At 37.5% G+C, this 21,485-nt stretch overlaps 1 non-coding gene across 1 annotated transcript; it reads right to left on the bottom strand.

The window, feature by feature from the left end:
- Positions 1–21,094: 21,094 nt before the first annotated feature.
- LOC112793777 (small nucleolar RNA R71) lies at positions 21,095–21,202 on the bottom strand. The gene has a single exon (XR_003198472.1). It is a non-coding gene; the product is annotated as a small nucleolar RNA R71 (small nucleolar RNA).
- Between the last annotated feature and the right edge of the window lie 283 nt (positions 21,203–21,485).

Raw genomic sequence — 21,485 nt, 5'->3', positions numbered from 1 at the left:
GGGAACAAGTAAATTGAAGGACAAATAAAATAAATGATTAACTATAAAATAAACTCTTGGCAAGATATGAAAATTCGGAAGTCTTATCCTAGTTACTCCTATAAGAATGGAAATTAATCCCACTTAGTTAACCTTTGCGTAAGCAAGGGAAAGTCAAGTGAACTAATTGGTTGGATTTTCCAAGTTCTAGCCAAATTCTAAGGAAAGACTAGAGTTAGTGGAATTCCAGTTAATTAGCCGACATAACAATCAATCATGAATAGTTGGTAACTCAAGAGCTTCCAGTTAATCAATTAAAGCCAATAATATAAAAAGCTAAATAAGAATCTTAGATCTGAAATGCCTCAAATTGAATTAATAAAAATATCAAAAGTAACATGGGCAGTTGTAGCCAAATAAAGAAGTTGAGTTAAACATAGAAATCTATAAATTAAATTGAGAAAATAAATAAAAGGAACATTGAACCTGATATGAAGATGAAATAATCCTGAAGTGAAAAGAAATCCTAATCCTAAAATAATTTCTAATCCTAATCCTAATCCTAAGAGAGAGGAGAGAGCCTCTCTCACTAAAAACTACATCTAAATCATGAAAAGTAACTAATTGGCAAGCCCCCTCTGAATGGATGCATTCCCCCACTTTATAACTTCTAGTCTGTGCTTTCTGGACTTGGATTTGGGCCAAAAAGGGCTTCATAAATCGCTGGGAGTATTTTCTGTAATTTCTGGTGCGTGGCCTCTATCGCGCGTCCGCGTAGGTCATGCGGCCGCGTCATCTGGAGTTTTCCTTGTCACGCGGTCGCTTCAGTCATGCATCCGCATCATATGCGTTTTGCTTATGGCGCGCGCTTGCGTCAATCACGCGGTCGCGTCACTACCATTTCGCGCTGGCACGCGACCGCGTTATCCATGTGATCGCGTTGCTGCAAGTTTCTTCAAAAACTCCATTTTGCACTTTCCTTCTATTTTTGTATGTCTCCTTTCCATTCTTCAAATCATTCCTGCCTTAGAAGATCTGAAAATACTTAACACACAAGTCACGGTCATCGAATGGCAATAAAAGGTAATTAAAGTTAATATTTTTAAAGGCTAGGAAACATGTTTTTCACATACATCACATAATAAGGAAGGGGAAGTAAAACCATGTAATTAACATGAATAAGTGAGTGAGGGATTGAATAAATCATTCAAATTAGGCACAAAATATATCATAAAATATGGGTTTATCATTCATCATGATCTTCAAAGTATTCTTGGTGTTCATCTTGACATTCATAGTGTTCTTACATGCATCATGTGTTTTGATTCATAATTTTTATGTTGTGAGTCATATTTGTGTTTTTCTCTCTTCATTAAAAATTTAAAAATAAAAAAATATCTTTTCCTTATTTTACTCCTAATGTTCAAAAATTTGAGTTGACTTAGTCAAAAAGATTTTAAAACTTAGCTATTTCTTATAAGTCAAGTCAATTTTTCAATTTTAAAAATCCTATATTTTCAAAACTTTTTCAAAAATCAAATCTTTTTCATTTTTATCTTATGATTTTCGAAAATTTAAAAATATTTTTCAAAAATCTTTTTCTTAATTTTATCTTTATTTTTGAAAATTATGCTAACAATTAATGTGATTGGTTCAAAAATTTGAAGTTTGTTACTTTCTTGTTAAGAAAGGTTCAATCTTTAAATTCTATAATCTTATCTTTTAGTTTCTTGTTAGTTAAGTAATTAATTTTAATTTTAAAAATTAAATCTATTTTATCTTATCTTTTATATCATATCTTTTTCAAAATTTTATCTTTTTTCAAAAATTTGATTTTAAAATATCTTTTCTAACTTCTTATCTTTTCAAAATTTGATTTTCAAATCTTTTTCAACTAACTATTTGACGTTTTGGTTGTTTCTTATCTTTTTCAAAACCACCTAACAACTTTTCTCTCTTTAATTTTCGAAAATACTTCCCTCTTTTTCAAAAAAAAATTCATTTTTTAATTAATTAATTGTTTTAAATTTTAATTTTAATTTCATTTCTTATCTTTATTTTCGAAAATCATCTAACTCCTTTTCAAAATATAATTTCGAAAATTTCTCCCTCTCTCATCTTTTCCTATTTATTTATTCATTTACTAACACCTCTCTTCACCTCTCTTCATCTCAAATCACTGCCCCTATCCTTACCCTTGTGTTTGGATTCTCCTTTCTTTATTCCCTTCTTCTTCTACTAATAATAAGGAACCTCTTTACTGTGACATAGAGGATTCCTCTTCTTTTTCTGTTCTTTTCTCTTTCATATGAACAGGAACAAGGAAAAAGGCATTCTTGTTGAAGCTGATCCAGAACCTGAAAGGACTCTAAAGAGGAAACTAAGAGAAGCTAAATTACAACAATCCAGAGACAACCTTGCTGAAATTTTCGAACAAGAAAAGGAGATGGCAGCCGAACCCAACAACAATAATGCAAGGAAGATTCTTGGTGATTACACTACACCTACTTCCAAGTTTGATGGAAGAAGCATCTCAATTCCTGCCATTGGAGCCAACAATTTTAAGCTGAAACCTCAATTAGTTGCTCTAATGCAACAGAACTGCAAGTTTCATGGACTTCCATCAGAAGATCCGTACCAGTTCTTAACTGAGTTCTTGCAGATCTGTGAGACTGTTAAGACTAATAGAGTAGATCCTGAAGTCTACAGGCTCATGCTTTTCCCTTTTGCTGTAAGAGACAAAGCTAGAGCATGGTTGGACTCTCAACCTAAAGATAGCCTGGACTCCTGGGATAAGCTGGTCACGGCCTTCTTGGCTAAGTTCTTTCCTCCTCAAAAGCTGAACAAGCTTAGAGTGGATGAAGCTTGGGAAAGATACAAGCAGATGACCAAAAGATGTCCTTCTGACATGTTTTCAGAATGGACCATGATAGATATATTCTATTATGGTCTATCTGAGTTCTCTAAGATGTCATTGGACCATTTTACAGGTGGATCCATTCACCTAAAGAAAACGCCTGCAAAAGCTCAAGAACTTATTGACATGGTTGCAAATAACCAGTTCATGTACACTTTTGAGAGGAATTCCGTGAATAATGGTACGCCTCAAAGGAAGGGAGTTCTTAAAATTGATGCTCTGAATGCCATATTGGCTCAGAACAAAATGTTGACTCATCAAGTCAACATGATTTCTCAAAGTCTGAATGGATGGCAAAATATATCCAACAGCACTAAAGAGGCATCTTCTGAAGAAGAATCTTATGATCCTGAAAACCCTGCAATGGCAGAGGTAAATTATATGGGTGAACCTTATGGAAACACCTATAATTCATCATGGAGAAATCATCCAAATTTCTCATGGAAGGATCAACAAAAGCCTCAACAAGGCATTAATAATGGTGGAAGAAATAGGCTCAGCAATATCAAGCCTTATCGATCATCTTCTCAGCAACAGACAGAGAATTATGAACAGAGTACCTCTAACTTAGCAAATTTAGTTTCTGATCTGTCTAAGGCCACTTTAAGTTTCATGAGTGAAACAAAGTCCTCCATCAGAAATCTAGAGGCACAAGTGGGCCAGCTAAGTAAGAAAATCACTGAAACCCCTCCTAGTACTCTCCTAAGCAATACTGAAGAAAATCCAAAGAGAGAGTGCAAGGCCATTGATATACTCAACATGGCCGAATGCAAGAAGGAGGGAGAGGACGCGAATCCCAATGAGGAAGATCTCATGGGATGTCTCTCAAGCAGGAAGGAGTTCCCTATTGAGGATCCAAAGGAATCTGAGTCTCATATAGAGACCATAGAGATTCCATTAAATCTCGTTCTGCCATTCATGAGCTATGAAGATTATTCTTCCTCTAAAAAGGATAAAGATGTAACTGGAGAGCAAGTTGCTCAATATTTAGGAGCCATCATGAAGCTGAATGCCAAGTTATTTGGTAATGAGACTTGGGAAGGTGAACCTTTCTTGCTCATTAGTGAACTTGATACATGGGTTCAGCAAACTTTACCTCAAAAGAAACAAGATCCTAAGAAATTCTTAATACCCTATACCATAGGCACCATGACCTTTGAGAAAGCTCTGTGTGACCTAGGGTCAGGCATAAATCTTATGCCACTCTCTGTAATGGAGAAACTGGGGATCATTGAGGTACAGCCTGCCTTATTCTCATTACAATTGGCAGACAAGTCAGTAAGACAAGCTTATAGATTATTAGAGGACGTGTTAGTAAAGGTTAAAGGCCTTTACATCCCTACTGATTTCATAATCTTAGACACTAGGAAAGAGGAGGATGAATACATCATCCTTGGAAGACCTTTCTTAGCCACAGCAGGAGCTGTGATAGATGTTAACAGAGGAGAATTAGTCCTTCAATTGAATGGGGACTACCTTGTGTTTAAGGCTCAAGGATCTTCTTCTTTAACAATGGAGAGGAAGCATGAAAAGCTTCTCTCAGTACAGAGTCAAACAGAGCCCCCACAGTCAAACTCTATGTTTGGTGTTGGGAGGCCACAACCAAACTCTAAGTTTGGTGTTGAATCCCCACAACCAAACTCTAAGTTTGGTGTTGGGACTATACAAACATTAACCTGATCACCCGTGAGGCTCCATGAGAGCCCACTGTCAAGCTATTGACATTAAAGAAGCACTTATTGGGAGGCAACCCAATTTTTATTTATCTAATTTTATTTTTTATTTTATTGTTCTTTTATGTTTTATTAGGTCCATGCTTATGTGGAGTCACCGAAAAAATACTAAAATTAAAAACAGAATCAGAAACAGCAGAAGAAAAATCACACCTGGAGGAAGGACTTACTGGCATTCAAACACCAGTAAGGAGTATCTGGCTGGCGTTCAACACTAGAACAGAGCATGGATCTGGCGCTGAACGCCAGAAACATGCAGCAATCTGGCGTTTAAACGCCAGGATTGCACACTGAGGAAAGCTGGCGTTCAACGCCAGAAACATGCTGCAGATGGGCGTTGAACGCCCAGAACAAGCATAAAGCTGGCATTGAACGCCCAAAACAAGCATCAATCTAGTGTTTAAATGCCATAATTGCATGCAAAGGCATTTTACACGCCTCATTGGTGCAGGGATGTAAATCCTTGACACCTCAGGATCTGTGGACCTCACAGGATCCCCACCTACCTCACCTTCTCTCTCTCCATTCACGGTCATCCCTTCTGTTTTTCATTCACCACTCACATCCATCCACTCTTCCCCATACACCCTGCCTACCTTCAAAATTCAAAATCTCTTTCCCACTCAATCCCACCCATATAGCCGAATACACACATCCCTCCATCTCCTCCATATCTTCTTCTTCTTCTTCTATTATTTCTTCTTTTGCTCGAGGGCGAGCAACATTCTAAGTTTGGTGTGGTAAAAGCAGAGCTTTTTTGTTTTTCCATAACCATTGATGGCACCTAAGGCCAGAGAAACCTCTAGAAAGAAAAAAGGGAAGACAAAAGTTTCTACCTCCGAGTCATAGGAGATGGAAAGATTCATTTAAAGGGTCTATAGCTCAGTGGTAGAACATTTGATTGCAAATTAAAAGATCCCTGAGATGCCTCAAGGGATGCATTTTCCTCCAAATAACTATTGGGAATAACTCAACACTTCCTTAGAAGATTTGAGTTACAAGGTGGATCAATTAAGGGTGGAACATCAAGAGCACTCCATCATTCTCCATGAAATTAGAGAAGATCAAAGAGCAATGAGGGAGGAGCAACAAAGGCAAGGAAGAGACATAGAAGAGCTCAAGGATATCATTGGTCCTTCAAGAAGAAGACGCCACTAAGGTGGACTCATTCCTTGTTCTTATTTCTATGTTTTTCGATTTTTATGCTTCATGTTTATCTATGTTTTGTGTCTCTACTTCATGATTATTAGTATGTAGTAACTATGTCTTAAAGCTATGAATAATTCCATGAATCCTTCACCTCTCTTAAATGAAAAATGTTTTTAATTCAAAAGAACAAGAAGTACATGAATTTTGAAATTATCCTTGAATTTAGTTTAATTATATTGATATGGTGACAATACTTTTTGTTTTCTGAATGAATGCTTGAACAGTGCATATTTTTTATCTTGTTGTTTATGAATGTTAAAATTGTTGGCTCTTGAAAGAATGATGAACAAAGAGAATGTTATTGACAATCTGAAAAATCATGAAAATTGATTCTTGAAGCAAGAAAAAGCAGTGAATAGCAAAAGTTTGCGAAAAAAATTTTAGAAAGAAAAAGAAAAAGCAAGCAGAAAAAGCCAATAGCCCTTAAAACCAAAAGGCAAGGGTAAAAAGGATCCAAGGCTTTGAGCATCAATGAATAGGAGGGCCCAACGAAATAAAATCCAGGCATAAGCGGCTAAATCAAGCTGTCCCTAACCATGTGCTTGTGGCATGCAGGTCCAAGTGAAAAGCTTGAGACTGAGTCGTTAAAGTCGTGATCCAAAGCAAAAAGAGTGTGTTTAAGAGCTCCGGACACCTCTAACTGGGGACTTTAGCAAAGCTGAGTCACAATCTGAAAAGGTTCACCCAGTCATGTGTCTGTGGCATTTATGTATCTGGTGGTAATACTGGAAAACAAAGTGCTTAGGGCCACGGCCAAGACTCATAAAAGTAGCTGTGTTCAAGAATCAACAAACTTAACTAGGAGAATCAATAACACTATCTGAAATTCTAAGTTTCTATAGATGCCAATCATTCTAAACTTCAAAGGAGAAAGTGAGATGCCAAAACTGTTCAGAAGTAAAAACCTACAAGTCCTGCTCATCTAATTAGAATTAATAATTGATATTTTGAAATTTATAGTATATTCTCTTCTCTTTATCCTAATTTATTTTTAGTTTCTTGGGGACAAGCTACAATTTAAGTTTGGTGTTGTGATGAGCGGATAATTTATATGCTTTTTGGCATTGTTTTTAGGTAGTTTTTAGTAGGATCTAGCTACTTTTAGGGATGTTTTCATTAGTTTTTATGCTAAATTCACATTTCTAGACTTTACTATGAGTTTTTGTATTTTTCTGTGATTTCAGGTATTTTCTGGCTGAAATTGAGGGACCTGAGCAAAACTCGGATAAGAAGGCTCACAAAGGACTGCTGATGCTGTTGGATTCTGACCTCCCTGCACTCGAAATGGATTTTCTGGAGCTACAAAACTCCAAATGGTGCGCTCTCAACGGTGTTAGAAAGTAGACATCCAGAGCTTTTCATCAATATATAATAGTCCATACTTTATTCGTGATTATACGACATAAACGGGCGCTCAACTCCAGTTCCATGCTGCATTCTAGAGTCAAACGCCAGAAACACGTCACGAACCAGAGTTGAACGCCAAAAACACGTTACAACTTGGCGTTCAACTCCAAGATAAGCCTCAGCTCGTGTAAAGATCAAGCTCAGCCCAAGCACACACCGAGTGGGCCCCGGATGTGGATTTATGCATCAATTACTTACTTCTATAAACCATAGTAGCTAGTTTAGTATAAATAGAACTTTTTACCAGTGTATTAGACGTCTTGTCTTGGATTGTATTATTCAGTCTTCTAATCACGTTTGGGGGCTGGCCATTCGGCCATGCCTGAACCTTCATCACTTATGTATTTTCTACGGTGGAGTTTCTACACACCATTGATTAAGGGTGTGGAGCTCTGCTGTACCTCAAGTTTCAATGCAATTACTACTATTTTCTATTCAATTCCGCTTGTTCTTATTCTAAGATATTCGTTGCACTTCAACATGATGAATGTGATGATCCGTGACACTCATCATCATTCTCACCTATGAACGCATGACTGACAACTACTTCTGTTCTACCTTAGACCGGGTGCATATCTCTTGGATTCCTTAATCAGAATCTTCATGGTATAAGCTAGAATTGATGGCGGCATATGGGAATCCGGAAAGTCTAACCTTGTCTGTGGTATTCCGAGTAGGATTCCGGGATTGAATGACTATGATGAGCTTCAAACTCGCGATTGTTAGTCGTGATGACAAACGCAAAAGAATCAAGGGATTCTATTCCAACATGATCGGGAACCGACAGATGATTAGCCGTGCTGTGACAGAGCATTTGGACCATGTTCACTGAGAGGATGGGATGTAGCCATTGACAACGGTGATGCCCTACATATAGCTTGCCATGGAAAGGAGTAAGAAGGATTGGATGAAAGCAGTAGGAAACCAGAGATTCAGAAGGAACACAACACCTCCATGCACTTATCTGAATTTCCCACCATTGAATTACATGAGTAACTCTATCTTTGTTTTCTGTTTATTATTTATTATTATTCGAAAACCCAATAATTGATTATTATCCGCCTGACTAAGATTTACAAGATGACCATAGCTTGCTTCATACCAACAATCTCCGTGGGATCGACCCTTACTCATGTAAGGTATTACTTGGATGATCCAGTGCACTTGCTGGTTAGTTGTGCGGAGTTGTGACGAAGTGTGATTCACGTTTGAGAGCACTAACAAGTTTATTGGCGCCATTGTTGATGACCACAATTTCGTGCACCATTCTTCTGGCCCACTATCTTCAAGGATGCTAATGAATTGATGAGAAGATGCAATGAGTGCCAAAGGGATGGCAATCTGCCCAAGAGAAATGAGATGCCACAGCAATACATTCTAGATCTTGAACTGTTCGATGTATGGGGGATCGACTTCATGGGACCATTTCCACCCTCATATTCGAACAAGTATATCTTGGTGGCAGTAGATTATGTATCTAAGTGGGTGGAAGCCGTGGCAACCCCAACTAATGACAACAAGGTAGTCATAAACTTTCTTCGAAGGAATATCTTCACCAGATTTAGAGTCCCACGAGCCTTCATCAGTGATGGAGGAAGCCATTTCTGCAATAGACCATTGGAAATCCTACTCTTAAGATATGGGGTGAAGCATAAGGTTGCCACACCTTATCATCCCCAAACAAGTGGGCAAACAGAGATATCTAACCGAGAGTTGAAAAGGATCTTAGAAAAGACTGTGGGGATATCAAGAAAGGACTGGGCAAAGAAGCTAGATGATGCTCTTTGGGCATACAGGATAGCCTTCAAAACACCAATTGGGATGTCCCCATATCAACTGGTATACAGCAAGGCCTGTCAATTGCCATTAGAGCTGGAGCATAAGGCCTCCTGGGCTCTTAAAACACTGAACCTAGACAGCACCGCTGCTGGTGAAAAGAGGGTTTTGCAACTTTAAGAAATGGAAGAGTTTAGGTTTCAAGCCTATGAAAATACCAAGATTTATAAGGAAAAAGCAAAAAGGAGACATGATCTTAACCTGGCACCAAGAAGTTTCGAAGAAGGGCAATATGTGCTTCTTTACAACTCCAGACTAAAACTCTTTCCTGGGAAACTCAAATCAAGATGGTCGGGGCCCTTTCTAGTCACAAAAGTCTCACCTTATGGACACATAGAAATCATGGAAGAAGGCTCAAAGAGGAGATTCACTGTGAATGGAAAAAGACTTAAACACTATTTGGGCAGCATAGGGGAAACCCCCAAACAGAAGTATAACCTCAACTAAGGAAAGAACCGTCGAGCTAGCAACACTAAAAAAGCGCTCGGTTGGGAGGCAACCCAACCTGAGGTAATTCTCTTTTCATGAGTCTTTCAATAAAAATTTCAAGTTGGATTCTCTGTAGTGTGAGGAGCTAAGTTTGGTGTTACACACCAGAAACAATTCAAGAGTGAATATAGGACTCTAAGTTTGGTGTTCCACCAAAAACTCCAGCTAAAGAGTGCATTACAACCCTTCAGTGGTGAAATATTGCTCTAGCAACCAGAGAACTTACTTGGCAGAAGTTTAACCTCTAATGCATAGTTTATCTTTTTAACTCATAGTTATTTCTTAATAAAAAGCACACAAGGTTTCTGCATGCATTCAATTTATTGAAGTAAGCAAAGAACTAAGTTTGGTGTTCACACACCAAATTAAGTTCAGAAGCTCACAAGCATACATGCATGCTGACCCTTTTTTCAAGAGCTTGGGGAAACAAGCAACTCTCAATAGTGTTGCAGGAATTCAATCAATCTTAGGAAATGATCATACCTCATCATCCGAGGAAACAGACAAGAATGCAAATGCTAGGATGAGAATACCAAGGAAGACATCATGAGGTTGTATCAAACTATCTCGAAATGCAAAACTCTAATTGAAAAATGATTGAATAGAACCTTCATACTCTGCTTGTTCCTTTTTATTCACACCCAAGTGTGCTAGTCTAATGTCCTTTCTAAATGTTCATCGTTCTTACTTGTATGCTTGTCCTTTAAGTTAATCAAAAAGAAGATGCTATGAAAAGAACAAGAGTGAAGTTATTTCGTGAAGCAGGTTCTCAATGTTTGTGGTAGGATGATTAGTAAGCTAAGTTGGTTCACCAAACAAGGAAAGAAGGCAACTATCTACCCTGAATCCTATGCTTGAAACACATCCTATGAGACTAACTAAATAATAAGATCCCAATAAGAAAAGAGAAAGAGTAATAAAAGTAAAAAGGAAAGAAACACAATAAGAAACAATGCTAGGCACCAAGGGTTTTTAGATTGAGGCATGTGTCTGTGGTGTTCATGTGCAAGGGATATGCTTGGATGAATAAGCTCTTAGGGGTGCCTCATCACTTGGTAACTTGGATTAACTAATTGGTGGACGAAATTGTGATCATATTCATTGTAATTGGATTTTAGAAATTGGCACGAGTGGACACAACTCCGTTCAACTAACCAGCAAGTGTACTGGGTCGTCCAAGTAATAAACCTTACGTGAGTAAGGGTCGAATCCACAGAGATTGTTGGTATGAAGCAAGCTATGGTCACCTTGCAAATCTCAGTTAGGCAGAAAAAAGGGGAATTGTGATTATTGGAATAAATAATAAATAAAAAGCAATAATAAAAGGGATAGAATACTTATGCAGATTCATTAGTGGGAATTTCAGATAAGCGGATGGAGATGCTGTAGAGCTCAAGGACGCCTGCTCTCCTACTGCTTCTACTCAGTCCTTCTTACTCCTTTCCATGGCAAGCTTTGTATAGGGGTTCACCATCAACTGTGGCTACTTTCTTCCTCTCGGGGAAATATCCTATGCGGCTGTCACTCGCACAGCTAACCAGTCTGGAGGCATCACCCATGGCTGATGGCTACATCCCATCCTCGCAGTGAAAACTAATGCTCACGCACTCTGTCACAGTACGGCTAATCACCGGTTGGTTCCCTCCCCTACTGGAATAGAATCCCTCTTTTGCGTCTGTCACTAACGCCCAGCAGGTTACAAGTTTGAAGCACGTCACAGTCATTCATTACCGGAATCCTACTCGGAATACCACAGACAAGGTTAGACTTTCCGGATTCCCAGGATCCTACTCGGAATACCACAGACAAGGTGAGACTTTCCGGATCCTCATAAATTCCGCCATCTATCTAGCTTATACCACGAAGATTCTGTTGGGGAATCTAAGAGATACACATTCAAGCTCTGTTGCATGTAGAACGGAAGTGGTTGTCAATCACGTGCGTTCATGAGTGAGAATGATAATGAGGGTTACTTATCATCACATTCATCATGTTCTTGGGTACGAATGAATATCTTGGAATAAGAATAAGAGAGATTTGAATAAAAGATAATAGAATTGCATTAATACTTGAGGTACAGCAGAGCTCCACACCCTTAATCTATGGTGTGCAGAAACTCCACCGTTGAAAATACATAAGCAAAGGGTTCAGGCATGGCCGAATGGCCAGCCCCCAAAACGTGATCACAGGATTCAAAATACAATCCAGGATGTCTAATACAATAGATAAATGTCCTATATATACTAGACTAGCTACTAGGGTTTACATGAGTAAGTAATTGATGCATAAATCCACTTCCGGGGCCCACTTGGTGTATGCTTGGGCTGAGCTTGATCATTCCACGAGCTAAGGCATTTCTTTGCGTCAAACTCCAGGTTATGACGTGTTTTGGGCGTTCAACTCCGGATCGTGACGTTTTTCTGGCGTTTAACTCCAGACAGCAGCATGAACTTGGCGTTTAACGCCAAGTTACGTCGTCATTCTTCGAATAAAGTATGGACTATTATATATTGCTGAAAAGCCCTGGATGTCTACTTTCCAACGCCGTTGAGAGCGCGCCAATTGGAGTTCTGTAGCTCCAGAAAATCCATTTTGAGTGCAGGGAGGTCAGATTCCAACAGCATCAGCAGTCCTTTTGTCAGCCTTCTTCAGAGTTTTGCTCAAGTCCCTCAATTTCAGCCAGAATTTACCTGAAATCACAGAAAAACACACAAACTCATAGTAAAATCCAGAAATGTGAATTTAACATAAAAACTAGTGAAAACATCCCTAAAAGTAGCTCAAACTTACTAAAAACTACCTAAAAACAATGCCAAAAAGCGTATAAATTATCCGCTCATCACAACACCAAACTTAAATTGTTGCTTGTCCCCAAGCAACTGATAATCAAATAGGATAAAAGAAGAGAATATACTATAAATTCCAGAAAATCAATGAATGTTAATTGTAATTAGATGAGCGGGACTTGTAGCTTTTTGCTTCTGAACAGTTTTGGCATCTCACTTTTTCCTTTGAAGTTCAGAGTGATTGGCATCTCTGGGAACTTAGAATTTTGGATAGTGTTATTGACTTTCCTAGTTAAGCATGTTGATTCTTGAACACAGCTACTTATGAGTCTTGGCCGTGGCCCTAAGCACTTTGTTTTCCAGTATTACCACTGGATACATAAATGCCACAGACACATGACTGGGTGAACCTTTTCAGATTGTGACTCAGCTTTGCTAGAGTTCCCAGTTAGTGGTGTCCAGAGCTCTTAAGCACACTCTTTTTTGCTTTGGATCACGAATTTAACCACTCAGTCTCAAGCTTTTCACTTGGACCTTCATGACACAAGCACATGGTTAGGGACAGCTTGATTTAGCCGCTTAGGCCTGGATTTAATTTCCTTGGGCCCTCCTATCCATTGATGCTCAAAGCCTTGGATCCTTTTTACCCTTGCCTTTTGGTTTTAAGGGCTATTGGCTTTTTCTACTGCTCCTTCTTTTTCTTTCTCAATTTTTCACCATTTTTTTTCACAAGCTTTTGCTTTTTCACTGCTTTTTCTTGCTTAAAGAATCAATTTCATGATTTTTTTCAGATCATCAATAACATTTCTCTTTGTTCATCATTCTTTCAAGAACCAACAATTTTAACACTCATAAACAACAAGATCAAAAATATGCACTGTTCAAGCATTCATTCAGAAAACAAAAAGTATTGTCACCACATCAATATAATTAAATTAAATTCAAGGATAAATTCGAAATTTATGTACTTCTTATTCTTTTGAATTAAAACATTTTTCATTTAAGAGAGGTGAAGGATTCATGGAATTATTCATAATCTTTAAGGCATAGTTACTACATACTAATGATGATGAAGTAGATAAACATATAAAAAAAAAACGAAAAGTAGAAAAAAAATTTTAGAACAAGGAATGAGTCCACCTGAGTGAGGGTGGCGCCTTCTTGAAGATCCAATGGTGCTTTTTGAGCTCCTTTATGTCTCTTCCTTGCTTCTGTTGCATGATCCCTAGTGATTTTGGTGTTTTTATCATTATTTGCTCCCAATAGTTGTGTGGAGGATAATTTATCCCCTGAGGTATCTCAGGGATCTCTTGATTTGCAGCCACATGTTCTACCACTGAGCTATGACGACTTATATTAGTCTTTCCATCTCACATGACTCAGAGGTGGAATCTTTTGTCTTTTTCCTTGTTCCTGCTCATATAGGGAAGAAGAGAACAAGAAAAGAAAGTGGAATCATCTATGTCACAGTATAGAGATTCCTTTATGTTAGTAGAAGAAGAAAGGGAAGAAGAGTGAAGAAGAATGGGTAAGGATAGAGGTGGTGATTTGAGATGAAGAGAAGTGAAGAGAATTGTTAGTAAATAAATAAATTAAATAGAATAAGAGAAGAGAAGAGAAATTTCGAAAATAATTTTTGAAAAAGAGGTTAGTAATTTTCGAAAATCAAAGACAAAATATAATTAAAATTAAAATTTAAAACAAAAAGAATTTTTGAAAAAGAGAGGGAGAATTTTCAAAATTTAGAGAGGGATAGGTAGTTAGTTGGTTTTGAAAAAGATAAGAAACAAACAAAAAGTTAGTTAGTTGATTTGAAAAAGATTTGAAATCAAATTTTGAAAAAGATAAGAAGATAAGAAGTTAGATAAGATATTTTGAAATCAAATTTTGAAAAAGATAAAGTTTTTGAAAAAGATAAGATAAAAAGATAAAAAGATTTTTAAGAAAAAGATATTTTGAAAAAGATATAATTTTTAAAATTACTTAACTAACAAGAAACTACAAGATAAGATTCTAGAACTTAAAGATTGAACCTTTCTTAACAAGAAAGTAACAAACTTCAAATTTTTGAACCAATCACATTACTTGTTAGTTAATTTTCGAAAATTAGATATAAAAGATAAGAAAAAGATTTTGAAAATATTTTGAAAAAGATTTTTGAAATTTTCGAAATTTATAAAAAAAATGAAAAAGATATGATTTTTGAAAAAGATTTTGAAAAGATAAGATTTTTAAAATTGAAATTTTGACTTGACTTGTAAGAAACAACTAATTTTAAAAATTTTTGACCAAGTCAACCCAAAATTTCGAAAATTTGGAGGAAAATAAGGAAAAGATATTTTTTGATTTTTTGAATATTTTAATTATGAGAAAGAAAAACAACAAAAATAATCAATGCATGAAATTTTTAGATCAAAACAATGAATGCATGCAAGAATGCTATGAATGTCAAGATGAACACCAAGAACACTTTGAAGATCATGATGAACATCAAGAACATTATTTTGAAAAATTTTTGATGCAAAGAAAACATGCAAGACACCAAACTTAGAAATCTTTAATGCATGGAAAATATGAATGCAAAAGTGCACAAGAAAAACAAGGAAAGACACAAAATAAGAAAACATCAAGATCAAACAAGAGGACTTATCAAGAACAACTTGAAGATCATGAAGAACACTATGAATGAATGAGATTTTCGAAAAATGCAAGAAAAATTTTTAAAAGCATGCAATTGACACCAAACTTAAAAATTGACTCAAGACTCAAACAAGAAACACAAAATATTTTTGATTTTTATGATTTTCTAATTTTTTTGTATTTTTATTAATTTTTTTCGAAAATAAAGTTTAGAAAAACGAAAAATAAAAGAAAAATTTTAAAAAAGATTTTTGAAAAAAAAAAAATTTTTGAAAAGAAAATTACCTAATCTGAGCAACAAGAAGAACCGTCAGTTGTCCATACTCGAACAATCCCCGGCAACGGCGCCAAAAACTTGGTGGACGAAATTGTGATCATATTCATTGTAATTGGATTTTAGAAATTGGCACGAGTGGACACAACTCCGTTCAACTAACCAGCAAGTGTACTGGGTCGTCCAAGTAATAAACCTTACGTGAGTAAGGGTCGAATCCACAGAGATTGTTGGTATGAAGCAAGCTATGGTCACCTTGCAAATCTCAGTTAGGCAGAAAAAAGGGGAATTGTGATTATTGGAATAAATAATAAATAAAAAGCAATAATAAAAGGGATAGAATACTTATGCAGATTCATTAGTGGGAATTTCAGATAAGCGGATGGAGATGCTGTAGAGCTCAAGGACGCCTGCTCTCCTACTGCTTCTACTCAGTCCTTCTTACTCCTTTCCATGGCAAGCTTTGTATAGGGGTTCACCATCAACTGTGGCTACTTTCTTCCTCTCGGGGAAATATCCTATGCGGCTGTCACTCGCACAGCTAACCAGTCTGGAGGCATCACCCATGGCTGATGGCTACATCCCATCCTCGCAGTGAAAACTAATGCTCACGCACTCTGTCACAGTACGGCTAATCACCGGTTGGTTCCCTCCCCTACTGGAATAGAATCCCTCTTTTGCGTCTGTCACTAACGCCCAGCAGGTTACAAGTTTGAAGCACGTCACAGTCATTCATTACCGGAATCCTACTCGGAATACCACAGACAAGGTTAGACTTTCCGGATTCCCAGGATCCTACTCGGAATACCACAGACAAGGTGAGACTTTCCGGATCCTCATAAATTCCGCCATCTATCTAGCTTATACCACGAAGATTCTGTTGGGGAATCTAAGAGATACACATTCAAGCTCTGTTGCATGTAGAACGGAAGTGGTTGTCAATCACGTGCGTTCATGAGTGAGAATGATAATGAGGGTTACTTATCATCACATTCATCATGTTCTTGGGTACGAATGAATATCTTGGAATAAGAATAAGAGAGATTTGAATAAAAGATAATAGAATTGCATTAATACTTGAGGTACAGCAGAGCTCCACACCCTTAATCTATGGTGTGCAGAAACTCCACCGTTGAAAATACATAAGCAAAGGGTTCAGGCATGGCCGAATGGCCAGCCCCCAAAACGTGATCACAGGATTCAAAATACAATCCAGGATGTCTAATACAATAGATAAATGTCCTATATATACTAGACTAGCTACTAGGGTTTACATGAGTAAGTAATTGATGCATAAATCCACTTCCGGGGCCCACTTGGTGTATGCTTGGGCTGAGCTTGATCATTCCACGAGCTAAGGCATTTCTTTGCGTCAAACTCCAGGTTATGACGTGTTTTGGGCGTTCAACTCCGGATCGTGACGTTTTTCTGGCGTTTAACTCCAGACAGCAGCATGAACTTGGCGTTTAACGCCAAGTTACGTCGTCATTCTTCGAATAAAGTATGGACTATTATATATTGCTGGAAAGCCCTGGATGTCTACTTTCCAACGCCGTTGAGAGCGCGCCAATTGGAGTTCTGTAGCTCCAGAAAATCCATTTTGAGTGCAGGGAGGTCAGATTCCAACAGCATCAGCAGTCCTTTTGTCAGCCTTCTTCAGAGTTTTGCTCAAGTCCCTCAATTTCAGCCAGAATTTACCTGAAATCACAGAAAAACACACAAACTCATAGTAAAGTCCAGAAATGTGAATTTAACATAAAAACTAGTGAAAACATCCCTAAAAGTAGCTCAAACTTACTAAAAACTACCTAAAAACAATGCCAAAAAGCGTATAAATTATCCGCTCATCACTAATCCAGGATTATCAGCTGAAAGTCCACTATCAAGAGTGACCCTTGCTACAGAACACTTAGTAACCCAAAGAGGTGCTGGACACCAAGGTCTCAAGAAAGAAAAATAACAAACCATGTGCCTGTGGTGTGTATGTATGAGGAAAAGAGACTTGGGGGAGTAAGTCCGTAGGGGTGTCTTAACACCTAGCACCTTGAGCCAACTGGTTCGGGAGTGTTGGCTGAAAGCTTATCATAAAGAGTCGCCCTCTTACAGAGCACTTAGCCAAAAGAAGTATGTAATAAACTTTGGACAAGAAGAAATGATCAACAATTAAGAAGTCTCAAAGGATGTAATCAAGAGAGTGACCAAGGATTTGATAAAGGCCTGAAACCTAGTAAATGAAAGAACCTAAGTTACTATGCATGAAACCCCATAAACCAGAAATTCTACTTCTATATTATCTTCTTGCTCTTTCATTCATTTTTCCTATGTTTCAGTACTTGCTTAGGGACAAGCAAGCTTTAAGTTTGGTGTTGTGATGCCAGGGCATCTAGGCCAGTTTCACTGAAATTTTCTTTACTGTTTTAAGGTAGTTTCATCCATTTTCTTAGTGAATAAGGAAAGTTTTAGATGAAAATACACTTACACCTTGATTCAAGCAACTATTATGAAATTCACATGATTTCATGAGGATTTTGCTAGAATTGAATGATAAATTGATGATGCATAATCTCATGACTTTGGCTAGAGCTTTGATGCACTTTATTTGCTTTATTTCAGGACAAAAGAAGCAAGGAAGAACCACGTTAGTACTCACGTTAATCTAGTTAACGTGACCACTAACGTGGAATGGTAAATAGCTTGCAACGTTAAGGAGAAAAGTGATCACCAATAACGCCTGTGAAGTGATGCCAGGGCATCTAGGCCAGTTTCACTGACCTTTTCTTTATTGTTTTAGGGTAGTTTCATGCATTTTCTTAGTGAATAAGACAAGTTTTGGATGAAATTACACTTACACCTTGATTCAAGCAACTTTTGTGAACTTTGCATAATTTCATGAGTATTTTGCTAGAATTGCATGATAAATTGATGATGCATAATCCTATGACTTTGGCTAGAACTTTGATGCACTTTAATTGCTTGTTTTCAGGGCAAAGGAAGCAAGGAAGAACTACGTTAGTATTCACGTTAACATAGTTAACGTGAACACTAACGTGGAATGGTAAAGCTTGCAACGTTAATGAGAAAAGTGATCACCAATAATGCCTGCGAAGCCATCCAAAGCTCACGTTACTTGCCACGTTAACTAAGTTAACGTAACGTGGTAGTTAACGTAGAAGAAAAAGAAACTCCAACGTTAAGAGAAAACGTGAACACCACTAACGTTGGTGAACTTGGCAATGATCCACGTTAAGAGTCACGTTAACTTAGTTAACGTGAACTCTAACGTGGAAGAGGAAAACAAAAGCCAACGTTAGTGACACTCACTTTTGTCACTAACGTTGGACCAACTAGCATTGCCTACGTTAACTTTCACGTTAAGACTATTAACGTGAAAGTTAACGTGGAGTTGAGATCAAAGAGCCAACGTTAGTGACACTCACTTTTGTCACTAACGTTGGAAGATGGCATCACTACTACGTTAAGAGCCACGTTAACTTAGTTAACGTGAGTTCCAACGTAGAGAATATGGCATTTGGAGCGTTAGTGACAAAGGTGAGTGTCACTAACGCTCTCGAAGGTGGATCACACCTACGTTAAGAGTCACATTAGCTATACTAACATGGACTCTAACGTAGGAACAAAGGGGTACTAAGCAATATTAATGGGAAAGTGATTTCCATTAATGTTCGTGAAGGGGTACAAGCCAATGTTATTGGGAAAAGTGAGTCCCAATAACGTTGGCAAAAATTTGAGAAAGCAACGTTAGTGGTCACGTTAAGACCACTAACGTTGGATTTAGCGTGGATGTATGAGGGTGGAACGTTAGTGGAAAAAGTGAATGCCACTAACGTTCTCGAACCCACAATGGCACTCAACGTTAAAATCTTACTAAATACCCAAGCCTAATTCATATTTCTCTACAAGTTGAGCCCACTCAAGATGAGAACTGGTTCAACTCAAGATCCAAAGCCCACATCCAAGACTTGAAAAACTCACTAGAAGATCAAGAGGAGTAGTATATATAGGAGTAGTTTTGAACTATAGAGAAGCTTGGCACTTTTGGGAACTACTCTACATAGATTTACTTTTCTGCACTTTTAGCATGGATTCTTCTTTTCTGCCATTTTCCATTTCTAGAGCTATGAACAACTAAACCCCTTTCATTGGGTTAAGGAGTTCTGTTGTAATTTGATGGATCAATTATAGTTTTCATTCTTCTTCTTCTTTCTTTTCTCTTGATCTTACTAGAAAGCTTTCGATCTTAATTCAATTGGTTAGTTGTCTTGGAAAAGAAACTCTCCATAATTGGATCTCCTTTGAGCCTTGGAAAAGGGATGAGGAGATCATGCTAGAAATGCTTTCTCATGTTGGACCAAATTGGGGTATGGGCAGATATAGTGTCATGTAATCCTCCCAAGACTTTGATTTGGAAATACATGTGGTATAATTAGTGACCACACTTCATCTCTTCCCATGAGCAATTAAATCAAGGAATTGGGCAATTGTTCAAGCTTAGAGAGATTGGATTGCCAAGGAATTGGGATTCAATCACTTAAGATTGCCAAGGAGATCAATGAATGCATTGATTGAGGAAGAGATGAGAATGAACTTGATCCGGAGAATGTAATATCTCCTGAACCCAATAATTTCCCCATTTCTGATCTTACCCATTCTCTTTACTTTCTGCCATTTAATTTTATGCTCATTTCCCCAAATCCCCATTTAAGATTCTGCACTTTAATTTCTGTTATTTACTTTCCAGTCATTTAAATTTCTGCATCTCAATCCAAATTCTGTTTAGCTCAACTAGCATATTCTTCTAACTAAAATTGCTTGACCAATCAATCCCTGTGGAATTTGACCTCACTCTATTGTGAGTTTTACTTGATGACAATTCGGTATACTTGCTGAAGGGAAATTTGTTGAGAGACAAGTTTTCATGCATAAAGTTTATGGCGCCGTTGCCGGGGATTGATTTTGAATCAACAATGATTAAGTTTGAAGATCACTAGATTGAGCATTTTTTCTTTTTGTTTATTTGATTCAGTCAATTTTCTTTTTTAATTTCTTCCTCATCCCCTGCACCCTTTAAATTTTTTGTTTTTTCTTTCTTTATTTGATTACAATTCTGTTCACTAACCCACTAACTGTTTGATAATTTGCATCACTCACACTAACAATTACTCTAATAAGAATAGTTTCTTCATTTTATATCCTGTTGTGTAATCTGTTGGTTGTATGATAGAGAAGAGAAGGAGTTTCAATATCCTTTGATTCAGAACCTGAAAGAACCCTTTGGAGACTAAGAAGGGAAGCAAGAGGGAAAAGGATTATTGGTGCTGAGGAAGAAGAAGAAGAGTATTTTGAACCCAACATGGAAGAAAATATGAAGAACAATCATGAAGAAGAAGCTCATAATCATGCAAGAGATGGCCATGCAAACCGTGCTGGGCAAGAAAGGAGAGTTTTAGGATCCTATATCAATCCTAATCCAGGAAACTGTGGAAGCAGTATTCAGAAGCCCACCATACATGCCAACAATTTTGAGTTAAAACCCCAGCTCATCACTCTTGTGCAGAATAATTGCTCATTTGGAGGAGGTGCTCAAGAAGATCCTAATCAACATTTAACCACTTTCCTGAGGATTTGTGACGCTGTGAAGTCTAATGGAGTCCATCCAGATGTCTATAGGTTGCTCTTGTTCCCTTTTTCACTCAGGGACAAGGCATCCAAATGGCTTGAATCCTTCCCAAAGGAGAGCTTAACTAATTGGGAAGAAGTGGTGAACAAGTTTTTGGCAAGATTTTATCCTCCTTAAAGGATCAATAGGCTAAGAACTGAGGTGCAAACTTTTAGACAACAAGATGGTGAGACACTTTATGAAGCATGGGAGAGATTCAAAGACCTAACAAGAAGATGCCCACCAAAGATGTTTAATGAGTGGGTTCAACTTCACATCTTCTATGAAGGGCTTTCCTATGAGTCAAAGAAGGCTGTGGATCATTCATCAGGAGGCTCTCTAAACAAGAAGAAAACTGTTGAAGAAGCCATAGATGTCATTAAAATAGTTGCTGAAAATGACTACTTCTATGCCTCCAAAAGAAGTAACACCAGAGGAGTAATGGAGCTGAACCACATGGATGCATTGTTATCTCAAAACAAGATGATAACCAAGAAGCTAGCTGATCTTACTAAGAAGGTGGAGGAAAACCAAGTTG

The sequence above is a fragment of the Arachis hypogaea genome, chromosome 3 (genome assembly GCF_003086295.3).
Source record: "Arachis hypogaea cultivar Tifrunner chromosome 3, arahy.Tifrunner.gnm2.J5K5, whole genome shotgun sequence".
Lineage (NCBI taxonomy): Eukaryota > Viridiplantae > Streptophyta > Magnoliopsida > Fabales > Fabaceae > Arachis > Arachis hypogaea.
The sequence above is the reverse complement of the archived record's forward strand: the minus strand, read 5'-3'. Positions and strand labels throughout refer to the sequence as shown.